The sequence below is a fragment of the Eretmochelys imbricata genome, chromosome 12, assembly GCF_965152235.1.
Source record: "Eretmochelys imbricata isolate rEreImb1 chromosome 12, rEreImb1.hap1, whole genome shotgun sequence".
NCBI lineage: Eukaryota > Metazoa > Chordata > Testudines > Cheloniidae > Eretmochelys > Eretmochelys imbricata.
The window spans coordinates 877,789-896,204 of NC_135583.1; the positions used below are offsets into that span (position 1 = coordinate 877,789).

The following is an 18,416-nucleotide window of genomic DNA, read 5'->3' on the forward strand; positions in this document are numbered from 1 at the left end:
CCAGGGACAGGCTTCATAGTCAGGGCTAGGCAGGAGGGAGGAAGTGTCCCAGGCTGGAGCCCAGCGCACCTCTCCTCCTCTGGGCACCTAGAGCAGAGGCGGCTGGTGCTGACAGCTCCAAGGGAAGGCTTAAGAGGCACAGAGCAACCATGGGTGGGGCAAGAGGAGAGGAGGAACATGCCTATGTGTGCCAGCAGACAGCCACAGAGACAGACAGACAGCCTGCTCCCTGCTCCCTGGCATGCCGAACCCCCAGTGAAGGCCACCCACAGACCAGCATTCTCTCTGCGGCCAGCATCACAAGGTGGTAGGAAACCACGGCCAGCCCAGCAGTGAGGCCTCTGACCGTTCCCACTAAAGGGGTCCTTTTGGCGGTGGCGCAGGACATATTTCCCCAAGAGGCTTTTCCCCAGCTTCTGAGAAGCACCCAGGGCTTGCTCTTGTGGTGGACGGGTGAATACACTTAGGTGGCCTGGCTAGTTCAGCTGGCTGCACATAGAATCATAGAATCACAGAATATCAGGGTTGGAAGGGACCTCAGGAGGTCATCTAGTCCAACCCCCTGCTCAAAACAGGACCAATCCCCAACTAAATCATCCCAGCCAGGGCTTTGTCAAGCCTGACCTTAAAAACTTCTAAGGAAGGAGATTCTACCACCTCCCTAGGTAACGCATTCCAGTGTTTCACCATCCTCCTAATGAAAAAGTTTTTCCTAATCTCCAACCTAAACCTCCCCCAGTGCAACTTGAGACCATTACTCCTTGTTCTGTCATCCGCTACCACTGGGAACAGTCTAGATCCATCCTCTTTGGAACCACCTTTCAGGTAGTCAAAAGCAGCTATCAAATCCCCCCTCGAATAGAGGGGAACGATCACGTACCTTGATCTGCTGGCTAAGCCCCTACTTATACATCCCAAAATGCCATTCGCCTTCTTGGTAACAAGGGCACACTGCTGACTCATATCCAGCTTCTCGTCCACTGTCACCCCTAGCTCCTTTTCCGCAGAACAGCTGCCTAGCCATTCGGTCCCTAGTCTGTAGCTGTGCATTGGGTTCTTCCATCCTAAGTGCAGGACCCTGCACTTATCCTTATTGAACCTCATCAGATTTCTTTTGGCCCAATCCTCCAATTTGTCTAGGTCCCTCTGTATCCTATCCCTGCCCTCCAGCATATCAACCACTCCTCCCAGTTTAGTATTTAGTAGAGAAGCTGGATATGAGTCAACAGTGTGCCCTTGTTCCCAAGAAGGCCAATGGAATTTTGGGATGTATACGTAGGGGCATTGATCGTTCCCCTCTATTTGACATTGGTGAGGCCTCATCTGGAGTACTGTGTCCAGTTTTGGGCCCCACACGACAAGAAGGATGTGGAAAAATTGGAAGGAGTCCAGCGAAGGGCAACAAAAATGATTAGGGGACTGGAACACATGACTTATGAGGTGAGGCTGAGGGAACTGGGATTGTTTAGTCTGCAGAAGAGAAGAATGAGGGGGGATTTGATAGCTGCTTTCAACTACCTGAGAGGTGGTTCCAGAGAGGATGGTTCTAGACTATTCTCAGTGGTAGAAGAGGACAGGACAAGGAGTAATGGTCTCAAGTTGCAGTGGGGGAGGTTTAGGTTGGAGATTAGGAAAAACTTTTTCACTAGGAGGGTGCTGAAACACTGGAATGCGTTGCCTAGGGAGGTGGTGGAATCTCCTTCTTTCGAAGTTTTTAAGGTCAGGCTTGACAAGGCCCTGGCTGGGATGATTTAATTGGGGATTGGTCCTGTTTTGAGCAGGGGGTTGGACTAGATGACCTCCTGAGTTCCCTTCTAACCCTGATATTCTATGATTCTGTGATTCTGTGATTCTATGATTCTCGTCCACTGTCACCCCTAAGTCCTTTTCTGCAGAACTGCTGTCGAGCCATTCGGTCCCTAGTCTGTAGCGGTGCATGGGATTCTTCAGTCCTAAGTGCAGGACTCTGCACTTGTCCTTGTTGAACCTCATCAGATTTATTTTGGCCCAATCCTCCAATTTGTCTAGGGCCCTCTGTATCCTACCCCTACCCTCCAGAGTATCTACCTCTCCTCCCAGTTTAGTGTCATCTGCAAACTTGCTGAGGGTGCAATCCACACCATCCTCCAGATCATTTATGAAGATATTGAACAAAACTGGCCCCAGGACCGACCCTTGGGGCACTCCACTTGATACCAGCTGCCAACTAGACATGGAGCCATTGATCACTACCCGTTGAGCCCGACAATCTAGCCAACTTTCTGTCCACCTTATCGTCCATTCATCCAGCCCATACTTCTTTAACTTGCTGGCAAGAATACTGTGGGAGACCGTGTCAAAAGCTTTGCTAAAGTCAAGTCCACTGCTTTCCCCTCATCTACAGAGCCAGTTATCTCATCATAGAAGGCAATTAGATTAGTCAGGCATGACTTGCCCTTGGTGAATCCATGCTGACTGTTCCTGATCACTTTCCTCTCCTCTAAGTGCTTCAGAATTGATTCCTTGAGGACCTGCTCCATGATTTTTCCAGGGACTGAGGTGAGGCTGACTGGCCTGTAGTTCCCAGGGTCCTCCTTCTTCCCCTTTTAAAGATGGGTACTACATTCACCTTTTTCTAGTTGTCTGGGACTTCCCCCGATCACCATGAGTTTTCATAGATAATGGCCAATGGCTCTGCAATCATATCCGCCAACTCCTTTAGCACTCTCGGATGCAGCGCATCTGGCCCCATGGACTTGTGCTCGTCCAGCTTTTCTAAATAGTCCCGAACCACTTCTTTCTTCACAGGGGCTGGTCACCTCCTCCCCATGCTGTGCTGCCCAGTGCAGTAGTCTGGGAGCTGACCTTGTTCATGAAGACAGAAGCAAAAAAAGCACTGAGTACATTAGCTTTTTCCACATCCTCTGTCACTAGGTTGCCTCCCTCATTCAGTAAGGAGCCCACACTTTCCTTGACTTTCTTCTTCTTGCTAACATACCTGAAGAAACCCTTCTTGTTACTCTTAACATCTCTTGCTAGCTGCACCTCCAGGTGTGATTTGGCCTTCCTGATTTCACTCCTGCATGCCCGAGCAATACCTTTATACTCTTCCCTGGTCGTTTGTCCAATCTTTCACTTCTTATAAGCTTCTTTTTTGAGTTTAAGATCAGCAAGGATTTCACTGTTAAGCAAAGCTGGTCGTCTGCCATATTTACTATTCTTTCTGCACATCGGGATGGTTTGTCCCTGTAACCTCAGTAAGGATTCTTTAAAATACAGCCAACTCTCCTGGACTCCTTTCCCCGTCATGTTATTCTCCCAGGGGATCCTGCCCATCAGTTCCTTGAGGGAGTCAAAGTCTGCTTTTCTGAAGTCCAGGGTCCGTATTCTGCTTCTCTCCTTTCTTCCCTGTGTCAGGATCCTGAACTCGACCATCTCATGGTCATTACCTCCCAGGTTCCCATCCACCTTTGCTTCCCCTACTAATTCTTCCCGGTTTGTGAGCAGCAGGTCAAGAAGAGCTTTGCCCTTAGTAGGTTCCTCCAACACTTGCACTAGGAAATTGTCCCCTACACTTTCCAAAAGCTTCCTGGATTGTCTGTGCACCGCTGTATTGCTCTCCCAGCAGATATCAGGATGATTGAAGTCTCCCATGAGAACTAGGGCCTGCGATCTAGTAACTTCCGTGAGTTGCTGGAAGAAAGCCTCGTCCACCTCATCCCCCTAGTCCGGTGGTCTATAGCAAACTCCCACCACCACATCACCCTTGTTGCTCACACTTCTAAACTTAATCCAGAGACTCAGGTTTTTCTGCAGTTTCATACTTGAGCTCTGAGCAGTCATACTGCTCCCTTACATACAGTGCAACTCCCCCACCTTTTCTGCCCTGCCTCTCCTTCCTCAACAGTTTATATCCATCCATGACAGTACTCCAGTCATGCGAGTTATCCCACCAAGTCTCTGTTATTCCAATCACATCCTAATTCCTTGACGGTGCCAGGACTTCCAGTTCTCCCTGCTTCTTTCCCAGGCTTCTTGCATTTGTGTATAGGCACTTGAGATAACTCGAGTATGAGGCAGGACCCCTCCCCTCTCGCACGCTCCTTCCTCCCGGTATCCCACTTCCCCACTTACCTCAGGGCTTCGGTCTCCTTCCCCTGGTGAACCTAGTTTAAAGCCCTCCTCACTAGGTTAGCCAGCCTGCTCGCAAAGATGCTCTTCCCTCATCTGGCTCTTAATCTGAAGGCTGAAGTTACAATTCCCTGTTTGGGTGCTTGGGGCTCCTCTTCAACAGTACAGCACACAGTCCGCTTAAGCCCCCACCCAGTAATCTGGGGAAACTAACCAGGGCCACTGGGTGCCTCTAAGAGGCAATACTTTCCCCACTCACCAGCACTGAGTGGAGAAAAGAAACTTTAATAAAAAGGAGGAAAATCACCTTGTCTTAACTTTGGAAAACACCACAATCAGGATTCATAACACGACACTATGAGCAAAACACCCGCCCACAGTACACTGGGCGGTGTCCTTTTGCCTCGGGCTCTGAAATCCAGAGACCAAAAGCTCTTTGGAAGTGCCCCTCCCTTCACTGCACCTCACTCCCAGCTGCTGTCCTGGGTCAATGAAAACCCAGAGATCACCTCTCACCTCCAGGGGGGAAAGCCCCTTTCTCCCTCCCCTGTCTGCCCACATTGCTGGTCACTTGCCATTCCATCCTGTCACTGCTCTGCTGCCCACCTCTCCCCTCTGGGATGTCTTGCGGTCCCACTAAGAGCGGTGCAGGCTCCCTAAAAGCAGCGGCCACCAGAGCCCGAACAGTAGCCCCATCCCTTCCTCTTGACTCCACGCACCTGCATCACCCCTTCTCCCCGAGGTCCCACTCCTGCGCTGACTCTTCCCCCCAAGACCCCGCCTCCCGATCACTGCTCTCCGCCCCCTCCCCACCCTCCCTTGCCCTTACGGTCATTATAAAGTGGTAAGGCAGAGCCCTTCCATTTCTAAAAGTCCTGGGGCATTGTGCCCCCCTGTTCACGCACCCCTGGGTCCCGGCACTTCACACAGCTCTCACTGATCTCAGCTGTTAGCGAGGGAGCCTCACGGCTCGCGCAGACTCGGCAGTTTCCTGCCTGAGAGACACTGTCCCAAAGCAGGACTAACGCTTAGACCTGGTTCTTGGGGATTTCAGATCTGTTGATCTGCGTGAAGACTCTCCATTGAGTCTCAGTCAGCTCTGGTATCGGACAGAGAAGAACAAGAGGGTCAAATCACCATTTGACCGGGAACCCTTCAGAAGAACCCACCCCACCAAGGACCAACACTTGTCTCCTCCCGCTCTCAGCTCCATTGAGAAGTTTTGGGGGGTCACGCCTCGCCTTTCTCACCCTAGGGGCCTGGGAGAGTAGCCATAGCCAGGTGCCCCAGTGGCGCAATTGGTTAGCGCGCAGTACTTATAGGGCAGTGCTGAGAGGAGCTATGCTGAGGTTGTGAGTTCAAGCCTCACCTGGAGCACTGGTTTTCATTAACCAAATGGCTTCACCCACTTGTTTGTTTGGCCCTGTGGAGTGTAGAATGCCAGCCCGGGGGACACTGAGGATGGGGGAGGACTCAAAAATGCCCCCTTCAATTATTCCCTCCCCTCCAGAGTGCAGGTCAGAATCTACAATCCTTTCTCCCCCACCAGCCGCTGTGCCAGGATCCCTCAAGCAGAGCCTCGAGTCCTGCGGATCCTTGACGCCTGGGGAGGGAGAGGAGCAAGGTAGCCATTTTGTTAGAGGGCTTTCTCTTCCCTTGCCCTCTTCCCCAGTTCTTGTCACGCAAGCAGCAAGCAGCAAAAGACCAGAAGTCTGAAGTGCAGAGAATGCGATGTTTCCTGGGGTTAGTTTCCAAGGAAGCATATTCTGAAGCCCTTCACACCCCTGGGGCTTATCTCTATACACCGATAGACACTGTTCCCCAGAGTTCCCTTCCCAGCTCCGACACTGCAAAGCGTTTACCCCGCTTCCCCCTTCCCAGCTCCGACGCTGCAGAGCCTTGCCTGTGTCTCTCTTCCCTGTTCCCATTCCCCCACTTCGCAAACATGATTCCAATTTCCACTTCCACTTCCTGTTTGACTCCAGATTATATGGTAATATTCTCAGTTATACCTTAACCAATCATTTTACTGAAATGTAATTAACCAATCCTAATATATTGTAACATAATTCTCTAACCAATTATATCCCATTACACTAATGAACTTACACATAGCAAAATTAATTATACAACAGTCAGAAACAATTAGAGAACCAGACAGATTGACAACAGAAAAGTGGGGGCCGTAAAGATAAAAGATATTGAAATGAGGGTTTCACAACCACAACCATTGAGAAGGGATTTCTTGCCAGACAGGAGGCTCTCTTAAGATCTGTTTCTGTATCTGGTGGTGATGGGCACTATCAGGACAGGATCATCTTCCTAACCGTCCAATACCACCGTATTTCAATGGGACGGGTTGGGGATGTGAGGATGTGACCATTCGCTTCCCAGTTTATGGCTGCCCCTGCAGCTTAGCCAAAGGCCTTAGCCTAAGAACCCAGCCTCAGACTCTCCTTGGGAGAGAAGGCCCGCACACAGGCAGACTGTGATTTTGATTCTTTGTTTTGCACCCTGTAACTAGCTAAGTGATGAAAACACACAGTAAAAATACACTGTGATTAAAAAAAAGCCTGTACTCTTAAAGTATAGGCTTTACAGGCGGGCCTGAATATTTCTATTCTAACAAGGATCGTTTGGGAAATTAGCCTTTGCTGACAAGGTTTGTCTCTGTTCCTATTTCACCTTCTGGTGTTATGCAGAGGGATCTTTGGCATATTTTTGCGAGCTTAATAACTATCTCCGAAACTTTATTTACTCAAACTTCAAAATTGGTGTCACCTGATTTTTGCATCGCCCTGTGAAAAAACAGCGGACACGTGGGGCTTTCTACAGGGCGTCATGATGCTAAAGTTGGGGAATTCAATCGCTGTACTCGTGTGTGGGGGGGTGTTTCTCCACAGCTGACTCAGAGCTTCCAGCCTCGGGCTGCCCCTGCCTCACTGCCAGGCACACCGGGCTGTTAGCTGCACCCACTGTCCTTGCCAGGGGTCCCTGCTGAACCCTGTGGGTGACTCTGCAGGTGGAGAAGGTGCTGTGTAGCGATGTAGAGCAGGTGCAGGAAGGAGCCGGGGTCACTATTCAAATTCTGAATTGCACAATTTTCCAAAGTTGGGAATGTCCAAAACCAATTCTAACGGGAAGGCGAATGCAGAGCAGTTACACTGGAGGGACCCAGACCTGCAGAGGGGGCACAGTGGAAATTAATAATGGGAAGATCATTTGTTAAATTAGTCGTCACTGACAAGATTTGAATCTGTTCTTATCTCACGTTATGGTGTTATTTAGAGGAATCGGTACATATTTTTACTGTAGTAATTAAACCCTTAACTTTATTTAATCAAACTAAAAACTTTGCGTCACTTATTTTTTCTCTCTCCTAGCAGGAATGAATTGAATTTTGTGACATTCTGGAAAGTGCAGAGAGAATAACTGTGGGGAATTCAGTCTTTGTGTTTGTGAGCTGATGTTTTCCTCTCACAGGTCAGTGCTTGCATGGAAATCCTAAGAGGGATCTAAGGGCTGGTGTACGCTGGACACTTAACTGGCAGAGCTACGTGTCTCAGGGTGTGAAAAATCCACACCCCCAAACCAGTACAGTTAAGCTGATCTAAGCCCTGGTTAGATAGAGCTAAATAGAAGGAAAAATTGTTCCGTCAATGTAACTATTACAGCAATGGGAAAACCCCTCCACTCGCTTTAGCAACTGTCTACTCCAAAGCGCTATCGCAGTGTCACAGCAGTGTTTTAAGAAGTGTAGACAACCTCAGAGTGAGACCAGATCTGGCTCCAGTTCACATGCTGCAGCACTAAGATTGCAGTAGTCATAACATTCTTGTGCTTCCATCGTTGGCAGGATTTGAACCTGCATGGGGTGACCCCAATGGAACTCAAGTCTATCACCTTAACCGCTCGGCCACAACTACATGATGTATGGCTATTTCACTACACTATGATTCAGTTCTCACTGAATTGTCACTTCAAATTGCTCAGATCCACTTCCCAGGCACAATCACGGCTGTGCCTTAGTGTAAGTGTGTCCATGGCTGAACAGCGAGAATTCCTGCCCTTTTCCCTTCCGGCTGGAGCAAGATGAGAGTGTGTTTGTGTTAACGACATTGCTGTAGATCATTGTTCATTCCCCAAATTGACAATTCAGACAGTCCCTTTCCTAGTCAAATCTCCAGCACATCATTCCAATAGCAGGGGTCAGGATTTCTCTGGGGCATGGACATTTTTCAGGGGGTTGGTGCATGAACTCAGTCTTGCATTCCATCCTTGATGTTTCATGGACTAACAAGAGCAGCATAAAGAAAGAGCTGAGCCAATATCTCCCTGTCAGGGATGCAGGTGGCCACATCCCCTCTGTCTGACCATTGCTATTGCAGGAGAGAAGGGTTCACTGGAGTTGAATGCCCTGGCTCAGAAAAGACACATAGGGAGGTTTTGCTGCTCATGGATCTTTGCAAAGGAAATTGTGTCTCTGTGTTTTCCCCAGTGACTCCTACATCCCACCCCCAACATCTTCTGCATGAACGAGGATGGGTCATTCAGAAAATCATCTTGTTTGGATGTAAAGATGTGAAATGATGGGAAAATTGACCCTTCTTCCTAGTTTAAATTCTGTAACTTCTACATTGGACAATAATACTCAGCTCTTCACTGGCCGAATGAGGTCCGGGGCTGGGGAAGGAATGTGTTCGGAGACATGACTCAGCATGACAGACTCAGGGTTCTGGATCCAACCCAGCCAGCAAAGCCCTGACACATGGAAAGGAGGTGTCCACGGATCCCATTCGCCACCACCGCACAATGGGAGCTGATGTTCAGTTCCACCATGTCTCCGAAGTCCTTTCCGGAGTCACTGTCTCTTGAACATCTCATTGGGGCAGCTCACCCCTCACAGTGATATCCTGCTCCAGCTACAGATTGCATGGCAGTGCCACAGTCCAGATCCCCAGTGGGATTTAGTGGTCTGCCGTATGAGAGACAATAACTCCACCGGAGAACCACAAATGTTCAAACTATAAAAAAGTGACCTCTGCATTGTAGGCCACACTCACTGCTGGGGACCGACACCGGGATAGGGCTGACACTCAGAGGAGCTCTGCGCTTCTGGTCTACATGGAATTATTTGGGCATTAAATCTATCAGGATGAAGGGGTTCGAGTTACCTGTGCATCAGGCTCTTAATGGGAGGGGTCAGGGTTCAAGCCCCTGTCCAGGCACTCAGCTCTTGAGGTCCAGGAGCCAGATCATTCCTGGTGGTGTCCAGAGCCATGTGTGGGAAAGGGAGGCTGAGACTTGTGCACCCTGCTCTGTGGCAGGGATCCTGGTAGCTCAGACTCAGGGAAGGCTTCTGTACTCAGAGGTGCTGACTTGGAGACTTCCTGGGGGTTGCTTGACCCCTGCCCCCACCTCTGTCCAGTCTCCTGCCATGCCACCCTATTTCTTCCTCTCCCCAGTCCTCCTGCACGCCTGATCAATGGTAGGTGGGAGAAGCTGAAGGAGAAGAGGAGGAGCTTGTGGGCCAGGCCTGCTAGCAGGTGGGAGATGCTGATGGGGAGCTGGCTGCCAGTGGGCGCTGAGCACCTGCTTTTTTGTTTCTGTTCATGTTGCAGCCCCATAAGCACCCAGGGAGTCGGCGCCTCTGGCTGCACTGATGGCTCCTTTCACACTCTAGAGGGAGGAACAGAACCAGGGTTATGGCTGATCTATGGGGCAGGGGGCGTTAGGTGAGTGGCAGAGGCTTCAGGTGCTGAGAGTTTGGGGCACAGTGTGAGGTGGTGTCCCAGGGATCTCTATGAAAGGAGCAGAACAAGATTTACTTGGGGTGGGGAGAGAATTGAGAGCATCTCAGGGGTTGTAGGGAGTATTACCCGGGTTAGAGACTGGCTGTTATAAATATAAAGGGAAAGGTAAACACCTTCAAAATCCCTCCTGGCCAGAGGAAAAATCCTTTCACCTGTAAAGGGTTAAGAAGCTAGGATAACCTCGCTGGCACCTGACCAAAATGACCAATGAGGAGACAAGATACTTTCAAAAGCTGGGAGGAGGGAGAAAAACAAAGGGTCTGTGTCTGTCTGGGTGATGCTTTTGCCGGGGACAGAACAGGAATGGAGTCTTAGAACTTTGTAAGTAATCTAGCTAGATGTGCATTAGATTATGATTTCTTTAAATGGCTGAGAAAATAAGCTGTGCTGAATAGAATGACTATTCCTGTCTGTGTGTCTTTTTGTAACTTAAGGTTTTGCCTCGAGGGATTCTCTATGTTTTGAATCTAATTACCCTGTAAGGTATTTACCATCCTGATTTTACAGAGGTGATTCTTTTTTTACTGTTTCTTCTATTAAAATTCTTCTTTTCAAGAACTGAATGTTTTTTTTCATGGTTCTTAAGATCCAAGGGTTTGGGTCTGTGGTCACCTATGCAAATTGGTGATGATTTTTACCAAACCTTCCCCAGGAAGTGGGGTGCAAGGGTTGGGAGGATTTTGGGGGGAAAGACATTTCCAAACAACGCTTTCCTAATAAAATAAAACCGGATAAATGTTTGGTGGCAGCAGTGGACGTCCAAGGGCAAAGGGTAAAATAGTGTATACCTTGGGGAAGTTTTAACCTTAGCTGGTAAAAGTAAGCTTAGGAGGTTTTCATGCAGGATCCCACATCTGTACCCTAGAGTTCAGAGTGGGGAAGGAACCTTGACACTGGCTAAAACACAGGCCTCGCTGTGAGCAGGATTCGAACCTGCGCAGGGGAACCCTATTGGATTTCGACTCCAACACCTTAACCACTTGGCCCTCACAGCTGCGAGCACACTCGTGCTTCAATGCCACAGAAACTGGTGAATAATCGCAATGCCCAGGCTTGACGTCATCTGAAATATAGAATTCCCACAGCAAACCTGGCTCCGAAAGCACAGGGGAGATTTGGGGTTTGTTCTCTTTGCTTTGCCATGTGCAGTCGCACACAGAGGGCTTTCAAAAGTCTCCCCTCCCACAAAGCGGGAATGGGAAATGATTCTCAACTTGCAGCTTGATGTGAATGAGGATGTCTGGACCACAGGGCCAGGGACTGACCTGTGCTAGAGAAACTAGTGACAAAATGTCTCACAAGAGGCATTAGTGCATTCGTGGTTTGGTAGGAGAAGTCACAGAGATCGGGGGGAGGTCTAGCTTTGGGTTCTGGCCAACAGAGGGATGAGTTTTATTGTCTCCAAATTTCAGTAGAAAAATTCAGACCCAAACTGTGTGTGGTGGGGGTTTCTGGGGTTTGCATTTGGTTTGTTTTGTTTTTCTCATTTGAAATGTTCTTGATAATTCTGTCCGGGAAAACTGTTTGGACAAGGGCAAGGACAAGTTAGAACAATTAAAAATCTCCATGGGAGTGAGGGGGTCCCTCAGCGCCGGGAGAGGGTGGAGATTTTCATAAGGAGAGTTGAGGCGATAAATGAGAGGCTTTTGCTCCAGCAGCAGGAGAGGCTTGGCAGGTTCATTTTTACCAAGTGAACCCCTCCCCCCCCCAACACACACACAAACACACACACACATTCCTCCCCTGCTGCTGCTGCCCCAGCTCAAACCCCACTGTCACCCCCGGCATGTGACCTACAGCTTCCTGCTGACAAAGCCCTTATATATCAGAGACAAACTCCCCTAGTCTGCCCTTTCTCCCGGCTGAGCCCTCCCCACACAGAGCCCAGGACAGCCCCGACCTAGCTGGATCTCGCAGCAGTTGACCGAGGATGCGCGTTGCTGACACAAGGAGCCAAGTGGGTACACACCCAAGCAATGTAATAACTGTGTCGGTTCCAGTGACATAACTGTGCAGTACAGACATTGCCTGAGTAATTCACTCCTTGCACTGAGATGGGAGCGTAAAACACCCACCCACCATTGGAATCCCCCAATTTACTATCTCTTCTCTTCCCAGAAAGTCATAAACTTCAGTTCATTCTTGCTAGCAGAGGGGAAATTCAAGTGACACTTATGTTTACGATTGATTAAATAATGTTTAGAGTTTTATTAAAATAATAGAAAAATTAACAGTAATTTCTGGACAAAACACCGCAAGGTGAAACAGGAACAGAGACAAACCTTGTCAGTAAAGTCTCTTTTCCCCAAAGATCCTCAAAATATTCTTAATTCCCACCCACCGCCATAGGACATCTGTACAGGTTAAGTGCCCTGCATCCATCTTCCCATTAGAATTGCCCTTGTTGGACATTCCCAGACCTGGACACTGGTGAAATACAGAATTTGAGCAGCAAACCCAGCTCCCTGCACCAAGGGCCGGGGGGGGGGGGTGTCTTCCTGTCACTTACTCCTTTATAATACCACAGAGAAATATTTTTCAAAAGCCAAACCATCCCTACACCATCCTCAGTCAGCCAATGAACAGGGAAAAGGTTACAGACAGCAGAGACCTTAGAAACAGTTAGGTCACAACAAGCCCACCTCACAAAGTGGTCGAGTAGTTAAAACAATAGCCTGCTAATCTTTTGTCATCCTTGTGGGCAGGAGCTGCGGAAGCCCTCTAAAAGTCTGGGGGCCACAGGCACAAAAACTGTGGCCCACCCCTTCCCCCTGAGCTCCCACTCTCCCCCCAAGATCCCAACCCCACATCGCCCCATCTCCCCAAGACCCTGCCCTCCGCCTGCTCCTCTCTACCCTCTCCTGCAGTCCCTTTTCCTTAGTGCTGGTAAAGAGTTGGAGGGCATAGTCCCCCCACCTTTAAAAGTTGGGTGTCAGGCCCCACTCCCTCCCCCACCCGTTCCAGCACCTCTGCTTCTGGGACTATTTTATTCTCCCCCATCTCTCTCAACCAACCATTTCCGTCCTTCAGCTCAGTGACAGTCCCACACTCTTTGCTTCCTACACACAAAGATTCACACACAGACCTTGCAAGGAAAACCTCCCCAAGGAGTCAGAAGCACCTGAAGTGCTGGCAAATCAAGGAGAACTGACAGTGGCACCCAGAGAGGTTCCCCAGCAGATGAAGGGGATCCCCTGCTGCCCAGGGTCACCAATTGTAGAGAAGAACCAATTGGGTTTGCTTTTGGGAAGCTGCCAGGAATCAGATCTAAAATCATTTTTCAGTCTGAAATACGGTTACAGCATCCACAACCCCAGTGTCACAACTCTTGAAATCGCTTGGTCCTTATATTTTACCAGCCACAGAACTAAAGGGATTTGAAATAAACCCCTGTTCAGAGTCAATGAGGAGTGAGGGATCTTGGGGCTTTTCATTTCTTAGCCTCTGGCACCATGACGTGGCCATTTCAGTTTACTCCTTATAACAGTGCTCAGCACCCGTCGATCCTGCAGCCTCGGCCAGTCGATCCCGATCTCTAGGCCGCTAAAAGTCCAGCAGCAGAGCGGGGCTCAGAGGCTGCCTGCTTGCCCTGGCCCCGGGACCCTCCCAGACCAGGCTGGCTGCTGGCACATCTCTGCGGCCCATGGGGAAAGGGGAGGATGATGCAGCTCCACGCGCTGCCCCCACCCCCAGAACTGTCCCCGCAGCTCCCATTGGCTTGGAACTGGCCAATGGGAGCTGTAGGGACAGCGTTGCAGGTGCGGGCAGCACATGGAGACCTGCTGCCCCCCTCCCTCCCAGGGGCCGCACGCACAGAGATGCCAGCAGCCAGCTGCTGACTGGGAGCCACCTGTGGTAAACGGCTCCCAGCAGGAGCCTGCACCCCAACCCCCAGCCCAGCGCTCCCTCCAGTCCCTGCACCCCAACACTCTGCCCCAGACCAGAACCTCTCCTGCACTCAAATTCCCCCCCCCCGAGCCTCCACCCCACAGCCCCTCCTACACCCCAATGTTGCCGGCACCCAGTGCCAGAGGCAAGCAAGAGCAGGGGTTCGTTGCCCAGTGTGCATCACCCAATAATCACAGCGGGATGGAGAAGCAGAAAAGTTTATTCGAAGCTTCAAAGAAGGTACAGGGAGAATAGAATCTCAAATCCTGCACACAGAGCAGGAAGTTACACAGGCTTTTATACATCCTTTCTTCGACATACTTATCCAATAGCAAGCTGCCCTAAGTATCCATATAGCCAGCCAATCCAGTTACCAGCTAGTTCCCTTGTTCTCTGTACCATCTGTTAAACCATACATAAAGCTGCTTTATTCAGCATAGTTCTTCCATATCTGCCCTGTTTGGTCTTGGTTAGTTTCAGGCAGTCTGACTCTGCAACATATTGTTGCAGATCCTCAGCATAACTGCTGTGAGTGCCTCCAGGCAGGGGGCCAAGGACACTTGGGCCTAGTGCGAGGGGGCTTCATTGACACTCGTGGTCTTCCTTCCCCTCGAGTTACCTAGTGGCCATGCCCAGTGTCACCAACACCAACACTCTGCCCCAGCCTGGAGCCCCCTCCTGCACCAAGCTCCCTCCCAGAGCCTGCACCCCTCACTCCCTCACTCCCCGACACTCTGCCCCACACATGCAGGCTGCTAGGCAGCAGCTTTGGTAACAGCACATCAGTCTCTAGGTGTCCCTGTGGTGCAAGGGGTCAGCGCGTTCAGCTGTTAACCGAGAGGATGGTGGTTCAAGCCCACCCAGGGAGGACAATAAGCCTGGGCTACTTCCTTGCTCCTCAAGACGTGCTGGAAGCCTCAAAGGCCCTTTTTTTGCCACCTCAAAACCATCCTCTTGGCCTCAGCAGTTTCAGCTGGTGGCCCTCAGATTGCGCTGGATGCGACCCAGAATCCCATCTCCCAGCAGCCATGCTGGGGGCTTGGGCTTAATCCTCAAGGCCAAGTGCAAAACCTTCAGCCGGGAACATTTCACTCCCTTCCCACCCAGGCAGCAAGGGAGAAACAGACGAGACGCTCCAGCTCGAAGACGCCTCCCTCCCACTTCCCTGTTGGCTGTGCAAAGCTCTTGGCCTGCCTCATGCCTCGTCAGGGAAGTGCGGCCATGCTGCCCCAGACTGAGTCACGGCAGCAGCCTGGCCTGCCCCGGCTGATGGAGTGCAGAGCCCCGTGACTCAATGGCAGGTCGAGTCGGGAGCCTCGGCTCTTTCCCTAGACAGCCACACAGACCTGCCCAGAGCTGCCCAGTGTCCCGAGAGCCTCCCTCATGTTCTCCTGCAGGAGCCGCCTGCCGGTGCAGGTGGGAGAAGGGGACGAGGAAGCACGGCTGTCTCAGGCCGGGACAGGATCCCTCACCACATGCAGGCCTCTTGCCTTCAGCCCAGGTAGCCAGAGGTGCCGGGGAGCTCCCTGGGAGGCCCCCGCCTCAGCCACCTCTGGCCTCATGGCCAAGGCTCTTGGCACTCTGCTGGTCGCCGACTCACTTGAAGGCCCAGAGCAAAAAGAAACAAGTGCAGCCCTAGCAGGGGACGGTTTCGATCCATTGACTTGTAGGTTATGGGCCCAGCAAGCTGCCGCTGCGCCACTCTGCTGGGTCTTCACCCACAGCCCCTGGCATCTGGATTTAGGGGCAGATTAACCTTTTGTGGGCCCTGGTGCCAAGCATATTTGTGGGCCCCTATGTCGTCATTGTGGGCTCCGAGCATGGGCCTGGTGTGGCAGGGCCATTGGTGCCCTAGTGTCCCCGGTCCTGAATCTCAGAGACATTTTTCATTTTGATCACACACCTCTACATGACTAGCTGCATTGCCATACACAGCTCCCTCAGCCCCCAGTTCTTCTCACTGAGCTCTACCATGTGGGTTTACCAGTGTCCACAGTGAGCAGAACTTTCAGAGTGATCAGGGAAGCTCCCCACAGATTTATCTCCTTCCTCATTCAGACCTTCTATAGCCACGTCTCCAGTGCCACCCCATGTCACCAGTCACTGTGTGTGCTCCCACTCTCAGCTCAAAGATCCAAAGCCAGCAGATACCTGCTCAGTTCTGACAAATCCCCTCCCCAGCACCCATCCTGCCAGTCGAGCAAGCCCCTTGCCAACACCATTTCCCCAAAGTGAGGACTTAGCCCTTGGGAATTTGAAGACACCAGCCTTTCTCCCTCTGCTCCCATCTACAGGCTAGTCTACTGCTTGGTCACCACCACCTCTCCCCATGCTTGTTTCCTTTCTACTTTGGACATGCTCCCCAACCAGCTGGGACTATTCTCCCACTGCAAGCCTCAACTGCTTTCTCATTCCCTGATCCCCTTGACATTCCTTTCCTATGGGTGACCTCTGTTCCTTGAGGTTAATTCCAGTTTCTTTATCCGCTCCTAGCTTAATGGCCCCCAATAGTCACAGAGCCACCTGCAGCTTCTCTGACTATAGCCATGGGGCCCATTGTCAGAGGCCAGCCTTAGATACCCGTAGCTACTAGTCAAGGGAGGGGTGGCAATTCCAAGGCTGGGCATGCTTGAACCTAGCAACGGCAGCACTAGGGCCTCTAAGTCCTTAGCACTGGCCCTAGGCAGCTGCAGACTCTGCAGTTATGGGCTTCCCTCCTCTAGGCCATGGCTTTAAGTGTCTGAGATGCCCATCACCTGCAGCAGAGGCCACCAATTCCCATGCACCCCTCAGCTAGCACGTAGTCATGCGGAAAGTGCAGCCTGGATGATTTTGGAGGCTGCAGTACCAGGAAGTTCCCATCCCTGAGCAGCAGCTCTGCAACAAGCTCACATGTCCCCCCTCCGCTCTGGGACCAGGACCAGTTCTGCAGCGCTGTGAGAGGAGAGGAAGCGAGTGTTATGGGCCCTGTCTGAGCTCGGGCCTGGCACGATGGAGCCATTGGTGCCACGGTGAATCCGGTCCTGTCCGGACTAGCACCTTGCAAGCTCTAGCGTGGGCAGCAGATCTGCAGGCTGCACAGCCTTGGTAACAGCAGACAGGTCTCTAGGTGTCTCTGTGGCGCAATGGGTCAGCGCGTTCGGCTGTTAACCGAGAGGATGGTGGTTCGAGCCCACCCAGGGACGCTGGTAACCTCGTGCTATTTCCTTGCTCCTTAAGATGTGCTGGGCGCCTCAAAGGCCCCTTTTTGCCACCTCAAAGCCATCCCTCTTGGCCTCAGGGGGTTCAGCTGGTTGCCCGAAGAGTGCGCTGGGTGCGAATCAGAAACCCATCTCCCAGCAGCCACGCCGGGTACTCGGCCTTAATCCTCAAGGTCGAGGGCTAAACCTTGAGCCAGGAATGTTTGGTCCCTTCCTGCCTCCACCAAGCAGCAAGGGAGAAACGGACGAGACATGCCAGCTCGAAGACGCCTCCCTCCCACTTCCCTGTTGGCTGCGCAAAGCTCTTGGTGTGTCTCATGCCTCGTCAGGGAAGCGCAGCCATGCTGAGTCCCAGCCGCAGCCTGGCTGGCCCCGGCTGATGGAGTGCAGAGCCCCGTGAGTCAACGGCAGGTGAAGTCAGGGCCGCATAACCCGCCCTTTCCGTGCTCCGGGGCTGGGGAGGCTGGGGCCGCACAGCCCACTTTCGGGCTGGGGGGAAGCCTCAGGGCACAAGCCTCTGGCAGGAGCTGGCTGCTGCAGTGGAACCCAGGGTGTCTCTAGAAGAACTTTTGGAGCTGACCGGGGGAAAACGCCTTTGATAACAGCTAGCTCACGTTTAAACTGACTTTTTTTAAACCATTTTTATCACACTAACTAACCCTTGAATCCTAGTGTCACCCCCCATAAAATGACTTCAGCCTTGTATTTTACCCATGGTAAAACTAAACATCCCTTCAGGTACAATGGAGTGGAGATCAATCCCTTTTCAGAGTTAATGCACAAGAAAGAACCATGTTATGTTTCATCCCTTATATCCTGGTCCCATCGCCTTTCCCTCCTCTCCGTTACAAGTTGTGGTATTTTGCACAGAAACTTTATTTCCTCAGAGAGACCTGGGAACAAGGGCTGCCTGCTACACGGTACCAGATAAACACCTTTAATAGGAGACAGCCGTCCCTGTCAGGAAATCATCTCCCACCTTCAGTTCAGTGATACCTGAATTGTTCCTTCTCCCAGTGGAGCCCAAGGATTGAAAGCAGCAAAATCAAACTCCTCTTTACGGAGCAGGAACACTCAGCTCTTTCTTCCTGCTTCTGCTGTTAGTCCGTGAAACAATAAAGCTGGAACGCAAGGCTGAGTTCACGCACCAGTGCCCTGAGACATTTCAGTGCCCCAGAGAAAACTTGACCCCTGCTATTGGAATCCCTGAGTGGCTGGAGATTTGAATGGGAAAGGGACTGTGTGAATGGTCAAAGTTGGAAATGAACAGTCTACTGCAATGGCATTAACACAAACACACTCTCATCGTGCTCCAGCCAGACGGGAATTGGGCAGAAATTCTCGCTCACAGCAGTGAGTGTGCTGGGGGAGCTGGTCCGGGCAAACAACGGGAAGTGAGAACTTC

At 51.2% G+C, this 18,416-nt stretch overlaps 3 non-coding genes across 3 annotated transcripts; 2 read left to right on the plus strand and 1 right to left on the minus strand.

Moving 5' to 3' along the window:
• The first annotated feature begins 5,393 nt into the window (after positions 1 to 5,393).
• TRNAI-UAU (transfer RNA isoleucine (anticodon UAU)) lies at positions 5,394 to 5,487 on the plus strand. The gene is made up of 2 exons: positions 5,394 to 5,431; positions 5,452 to 5,487. It is a non-coding gene; the product is annotated as a tRNA-Ile (tRNA).
• A 5,348-nt stretch (positions 5,488 to 10,835) lies between these two features.
• On the minus strand, positions 10,836 to 10,917 carry TRNAS-CGA (transfer RNA serine (anticodon CGA)). The gene has a single exon. It is a non-coding gene; the product is annotated as a tRNA-Ser (tRNA).
• A 6,005-nt stretch (positions 10,918 to 16,922) lies between these two features.
• On the plus strand, positions 16,923 to 16,996 carry TRNAN-GUU (transfer RNA asparagine (anticodon GUU)). Its single transcript has one exon. It is a non-coding gene; the product is annotated as a tRNA-Asn (tRNA).
• The last annotated feature ends 1,420 nt before the right edge of the window (positions 16,997 to 18,416 follow it).